We start from the raw sequence: 6,420 nt of genomic DNA on the forward strand, positions 1-6,420 counted from the left end.
CTTCGTCAGATGCAAGAGTGGAAATTTCCAGGGGCAGGTAAATATAAGCAATATTGTCTCTATGCATCCTGATCTTTTCCTTCCCCATCTCCGCTCTGTCCTGCCAGGGAAGGGAAGATACAGCAATGAAGGCAACGGAAGGAACATACAGACATACCTGGGATCCAGCTGTCCATGGATGTATTGAGTAAGGTGCGGCCTATCTAAAAGGGCACTTGAACTGACACACTGGCCCCAAGCACCCACTCACCAGCATGCATCCACAGGTGTGAGGGCACACCCATACACACCTATCCCACTGCAGCCTCAGACACAGGCAGAGAATAAGGGTGGCAGAGATTTCAGCCCCCCAGGAGAGAGACCATCTGATTTCATGGAGCTGGGTGGGGCCACTCTTCATTGGAAATCATGACATCTCATTAGAAACTGGGTTGTGATAACCCTGGTGCCTTTTTTTCTTCAGAGCAGCAGCACCTCAACCAAGTGCCTGCAACAGTCAGAGAACAGACACTACATGGGCCCTGAGGCTTCATCAGAACTCAGAGAATGGCCTCTCTTTTTAGGGTGAAGACAATCTCCTTTCCTCTGGATCATCTCCTTTCCTCCTTTCCCAGGCTTTCAGCTTGAGTTCTTTGCTGGCTGAGATGTGAAAGGGACTCTCAAGCCTTTATTGTAGCCCCCCCACACTTCTTCCCTTTCCCACTCCCTTCACCCTTTCCTTTATGGAAACAGCCCAGAACCCACAGCCAAGAATATGAGTTCCTTCTTCTGAGACTAACTCTGTTCCCTGCTTGGCCGCCTTCTATTTTTGGAGCCTTGGAGTAATGCTTTCTGCTCCTTCCTCCCGTTATTGCCATCATCACTGTGTGCATCTCCATCTGCTTCCAGCTATGCACGAGTACCATCATTGTACTAACACTCAAGCCCACAAAGAATCCATTTTACCATTATTTCCAAGTGCTACTAGGCCCATAACAGCACTTCTGCATCCTCAGTAACACAAAGGGTTACCAGGAAAATTGCCAGTCTAACAAGTTATGAATAGGAAATCCCTCCACCTTGACCTCAGCTACATTTGCTGCTTCTGAAACAACAGTTTAGTCAGATGAACAAGGAAAGATCTGGAAGAATGTCAGAGAGTAAAGTCCAGACTAAGTTTCTATCACCCATGAAAGATCCCATCTCTCACCTTCAAAACCAAACTCTCAACAGAGGTGGCTTTTTCCAAGCTGCCATTCTGATGTCACTCTATTCTGCTCATGGAATCACCATGTGCCTGATGCTCTGACAACCTAACAATCCGTTGAAAAGGTCCACATGGCACACAAAAGCTTAGAGATGTGCCACCATCTTGAAGCTGACCTTAAACTGATTATTTTAAAATGTTTGTGGTGCTCTTGTAGCCGTGTTGGTCCCAGAGTATTAGAGAGATGAGGTGAGTGAGGCAATATATTTTATTGGACCGACTTCTGTTGGTGAGAGAGACACCAGATCTCAGAAGTGCTCTGTGTAAGATAGAAAACTTGTCTCTCTCACCAACAGAAGTCGGTCCAATAAAATATATTACCTCACTCACCTCATCTCTCTATTTTATTGGACCAACTTCTGTTGGTGAGAGAGACAAGTTTTCTATCTTACACAGAGCACTTCTGAGATCTGGTGTCTTTCTCACCAACAGAAGTTGGTCCAGTAAATTATATTACCTCATCTACCTTGTCACTCTCAAAACATGTCCCTCACCCTTTTTTAGAAAAATTTCTGCAGAAAAGCCAGCTGAACATTTTTTCACCATTAAAAGCACTTTCCTCTCAGTACTTTAGGCTGATTTTTTTTCTTATTGCAGCTTTTTTCAGTAAAAATACTCTTTCCATTTGAGGATGCTGAAAGTGGAGCTGCATCAACTGGCATTAGTGAGGCTGGGACTTTCTGTGCAGGAATTATTTAGGACCCGTCTGATTTTCATCCACCGCCTCCACACTGCCATTCAGGGAGCTGCTGCAAACGTGAGCTGTGCCCCATACAGACAGCACTCCTTGGGCAGTCATGCAAAATCCTGCTTACCATCCATGTGTAGCAGAACTGCACTAATTTCTCTGCCAGAGGAGCTGAGTGATGGAACTTGGGCATCACAATCTGAACAGACCTTCTGTCTCCTAAGTAATACTACAGGCTTGCAGGAAAGTTGCCAAGATAGCATATTGTTTGCAGTGTTGTAGCTGTGTTGATCCCAGGATACTAGGACAAGGTGGGTGAGGTAATATCTTTTATTGGACCAACTTCTGTTGGTAAAAAAGACCAGTGTTTGAGCTTTACAAAGCTGACCAGAAGAAGTGCTTTGTGAAGTTTGAAAGCTTCTCTTTCACTAACAGAAGTTGGACCAGTAAAAGATATTACTTCACCCACCTTCTCTCACCAGGATAACAAGTCAGTTAATGACTAGGAAATCCCTCTCACTTCAGACTGAGTTTAACTTGCTGTCCCTGGGCTGAGAGGTCATGGAGAGGAACCAGCAAAGGTCTACAAGAATGACAAAAATAAAGAAATTTAAGTTCAACATTAATCTGCAGCTTTCGAATCTCAAATCCTCACACACTTTCATCACAGCAAAAACACTCCCCTTGCCTTCAAAACCAAACTCACAACAGAAGCAGCTGTTCCCAAACTGCCATTCTGATGTCACTCAATTCCACTTCTGAAGTCAACACATGATGCATGTTGCTATAACAACCTGACACTATTGCTAATATTTATTCCACACAAGCACTTACAGAAGTGTCACTGCTTTGAAATTAACTTAAAATTGTTTGTTTTTAAAATGTGTCTCTTTTGCAATATTTTTTTGGGGGAAACGCCTTTTTTAGAAACAAATTCTTGCAAAAAAAAAAAAACAATGGACTTCACCTCTGCTCTATTCCCTTCTCTTTTATAGCTGTCAATCTTCTAATTCTATGTTAAGAAAAAAATAGTAATGTCAACAATTCTGTTTCTATCTCAAAAGAATGATTAGTAAATAAGAATTAAATCTGAGCAGGTAGCTTTAAAAGGAATTAACATCGCTCACCATTAAAAAGATTTTTTCGTCATTTAAATATTTTAACATTTTCAGAGTTATTTTTAGATACATTTTTTATTACTTAGTTTTTCTTGTCTTCTCACTACCCACGTAGGAGCTGAACATGGGCTGCATCAGTTTGTATTATCAGGCCCAAGATTTTCTGCATTTGAGTTGTTTTAGGACTCCACACGCTGCCCCATCACCTATTGTACACAGGCATAAAAACTCCTGCTGTGGAGATGAGCTCTTCACCAGGAGGGGGATACACACCCCTTGAAAACCCCTCCCACCCCATAATATTGCCTCCCATCCACATGGAGGAGAACTGAACTGATTCCTTTGCCAGGAGCATGAATGAACTGATCTAGCAATTTTATCTTAATTTATTTAAAAGACAAATGTAAGGTACTACACTTAGGAAAGAAAAAACAAATGCACAAATACAGAAAGGGGGATAAGTGGACTGGAAGCAGCACTGCTGAGAAGGATCGTTGCATTGTAGTGGATCACAACCTCAGCATGAGTCAGCAATGCGATGCTGTTGCAAAAAAAGCAAATGCAATTTTAGGTTGCATTAACAGAGGCATAGCATGCAAGCCACGGGAGGTGATAGTACTGCTGTACTCGGTGCTGAGTAGGCCTCAAGTGGAGTATTCTGTCCAATTTTGGTCACCGAGGTATAGAAAGGATGTGGAGAAACTGGAAAGGATTCAAAGGTGAGCGACAAAGATGACCAAAGGGATGGAATGCAAGCCCTATGAGCAAAGGTTGAAGGAACTGGGTATGTTTAGTACGGAAAAGAGGAGATTCAGGGGGGACATGATAGCATTCTTAAAATAGTTGAAAGGCTGTATCACAGGATCTGGCACTCACTGCCAGATTGGCGCCTCCTCCTGGTCACTCTTAGCTCAAGGCCAACGGCCCCTTTCTGCAGCTTGCAGTCTGTCTCTGCATCTGCATGCTGCCTCAGGAACCTGAGCACTCTCTTTGCAACTCAGTCCTCTGGCTGTGTCACCATCTGTGTGCCCCCCTTCTGGGGGTTAATGTCTCAGTCCAGTAATCATGTCACTTCCCCAGTGGCGAGTGTGGGCGTCCAGGGCCTGACCACTACTCCAGTTCCTAGCCCAGGGACCCTATATATATAGATAGCAGTCTCTTGCTGAGACTCTTTAGCTTCTCACCATGCTGCTATGTCTCCCTGGGCCACTTCCTGATGGCCTCAGCACATTCTTTGCCTTTACCTTAGGGCATGCAACTACCCAATCCCAGCAGCCAGCCAGAAGCTCCCTCTTGCTCCCCCAGTCTCTGCCTGCAGTTGCTCTGTCCAAGGTGCCACAGGTCTTTCATCTCCCAGCAGCAACTGACCCTGCTGCCCTGCAGCTCCGCTTATCTGAGCCTGCTGGCCAGGATGGGTGGCTCCTTGTAACTGCCCCCTGATTGGCTGCACCTCACATAGCCTCTCTGGGCTGCTCCGAGAACTCACCTCCACTGCTCCCTGCTGAGGTTAACCCTGTCTAGTCCAGTATGGGGCAGACACCCCATCACAGGCTGCCATAAAAAGATAGAGAAAAGTTATTCTCTCTTGCCACAAAGAGCAGCACAACAGGATCTGGGTTCAAACTACAACCTAGCGGATTGAGATTAAATCTCAGGAAAAACTTCCTAACTGTGAGAATAGTAGGACAATGGAACAGACTGCCTCGGGAGGTTGTGGGAGCACCTTCACTAGAGGCTTTCAAAAGGAAGCTGGATAGCATCTGCCAATGATGGTTTAGACACAACAAATCCTGCATCTTGGCAGGTGGATAGACTAGATGACCCTTGTGGTCCCTTCTAACCCTATGATTATTTCACAGGAACAATAACAGGGATCAACCCTGCCCCCTTTCCCTAGCAACTCCCTCTGCAGACGTCAGAGCCCAAGTGCCAATCTGAGCCCAAATGTCTATCCAGATGTTTTTTGTGCTGCTGTGCAAGCCCAAGGCTGTCGACCTGAACTCTGAGACTCGCTGCCATAGGTTTTATGCAGTCTAGACGAACCCACACTCATCCAAATGAAAATATTCCTCTCTCCTGGAAACCAAACTCACAACAGCAGAAGCTGTGCCTAAACTGCTGTTTTGATGTCACTCCATTCCACATCTGACCTCATCATGTGCTGCATGTTGCTATAACAACCTAGAGCTCTGTTGCCAATGCCCTTGTTACACAAATCTTCACAGACGTGCCACCATCCTGAAATCAACTTTCAATTGATTATTTGAAAATGGAAATGTTTTTGTGGGGGAAAAAAGTCACCATTTAAAATAAAATAAAATTAAAAAATTCTACAAAAAACGGCTGACTGGATTAAATCACCAGAAGATTTTTAAAGAGAACTAACATTTATCATTGCTAAAGCATTTTCCCACTCTTTCATATATTTTATAATTGTCAAAAAATGCTCAGGCTAATGTTTGGATTATTTAGCTTTTCGTTTCTTAACACTTTCCCTCTACATATAGGGTGGTGGCTTCAGTCACGGTTGTTAGATTTGGGACTTTCAAGACTGATTGATTTAGGTCCCCACTCCTGCCCTACCCAGCCACCCACTCCAAGCTGGCAAGGAGCTGCTGCAGAAATGAGTTCTTCACCCTGGAAATGGGGCTCACTCCTTACACAGCACCCCAGAAACCTGCCCCCCTCCTTTGAGGCAGAATTCTGCCGTTTCCATTGCCAGGATAACTAGAAGACCACCTAATGCTCCAGGACAAAGACCACAGTTGGCACAATGGCATTCTGAAGAGTGAAGCTCGTCTGGACAGAAGACAAAACTTCCTCCTTAGGGTGTTCCAAGACTGTGGAATGTGCTTCCCCAGGCACTAAGAGCCATCCAAAACCTCACCGCTTTCCACTGTAAGTGCAAGGCGTATTTCTTTGACCTTGCCTTCTCTAATATAAGCACATAGCAACCAGTGTATTTACCTACAAAAACAAGCCATTCCACTGTACACACAACTCCCTCTGGGAAGAAGATGTGAGAACAGACTATACATAACAGTCACATTGCTTAATGCACGACTGGAAGGCACACAGATACTTTGGTGTCGAGTACGATGCAAAAAACCTATACAGAACAGGAGTCAGAATGATGGGAATTTGTTTCAAAATCTGAATTCTCATTTGTGATACACATTTTTGTTTTTGAGGAAACTGCATTCCTCAGCAATGAGAACTGAGCCTTACTTCATTCAACTGATGATCCTAGCAATAGATCTAATATTGAGGTGACATTCTGACAGGCATGAGGCATATCAGGAGGAATGGACTAGGAGGCATTTCTGTCTGCATATCACTCATAGGCTACCAGTTCCACATCCAGTCAA

At 44.4% G+C, this 6,420-nt stretch overlaps 1 long non-coding RNA gene across 12 annotated transcripts in view; it reads right to left on the reverse strand.

The window, feature by feature from the left end:
* The window catches only part of LOC120402359, a 70,535-nt gene extending 67,872 nt beyond the window's left edge, over positions 1–2,663 (reverse strand). For 8 of the 12 annotated variants that reach the window (XR_005597167.1, XR_005597174.1, XR_005597176.1 and 5 more), the window contains exons 1-3: positions 2,641–2,654; positions 2,404–2,517; positions 158–487 (exon numbers count right to left, since the gene is read on the reverse strand). This is a non-coding gene — a long non-coding RNA (uncharacterized LOC120402359). The other 4 variants (XR_005597173.1, XR_005597172.1, XR_005597175.1 and 1 more) reach the window with 4 other exon arrangements.
* Positions 2,664–6,420: the final 3,757 nt, after the last annotated feature.

The sequence above is a fragment of the Mauremys reevesii genome, linkage group 3 (assembly GCF_016161935.1).
Source record: "Mauremys reevesii isolate NIE-2019 linkage group 3, ASM1616193v1, whole genome shotgun sequence".
NCBI classification, from domain to species: Eukaryota; Metazoa; Chordata; order Testudines; family Geoemydidae; genus Mauremys; species Mauremys reevesii.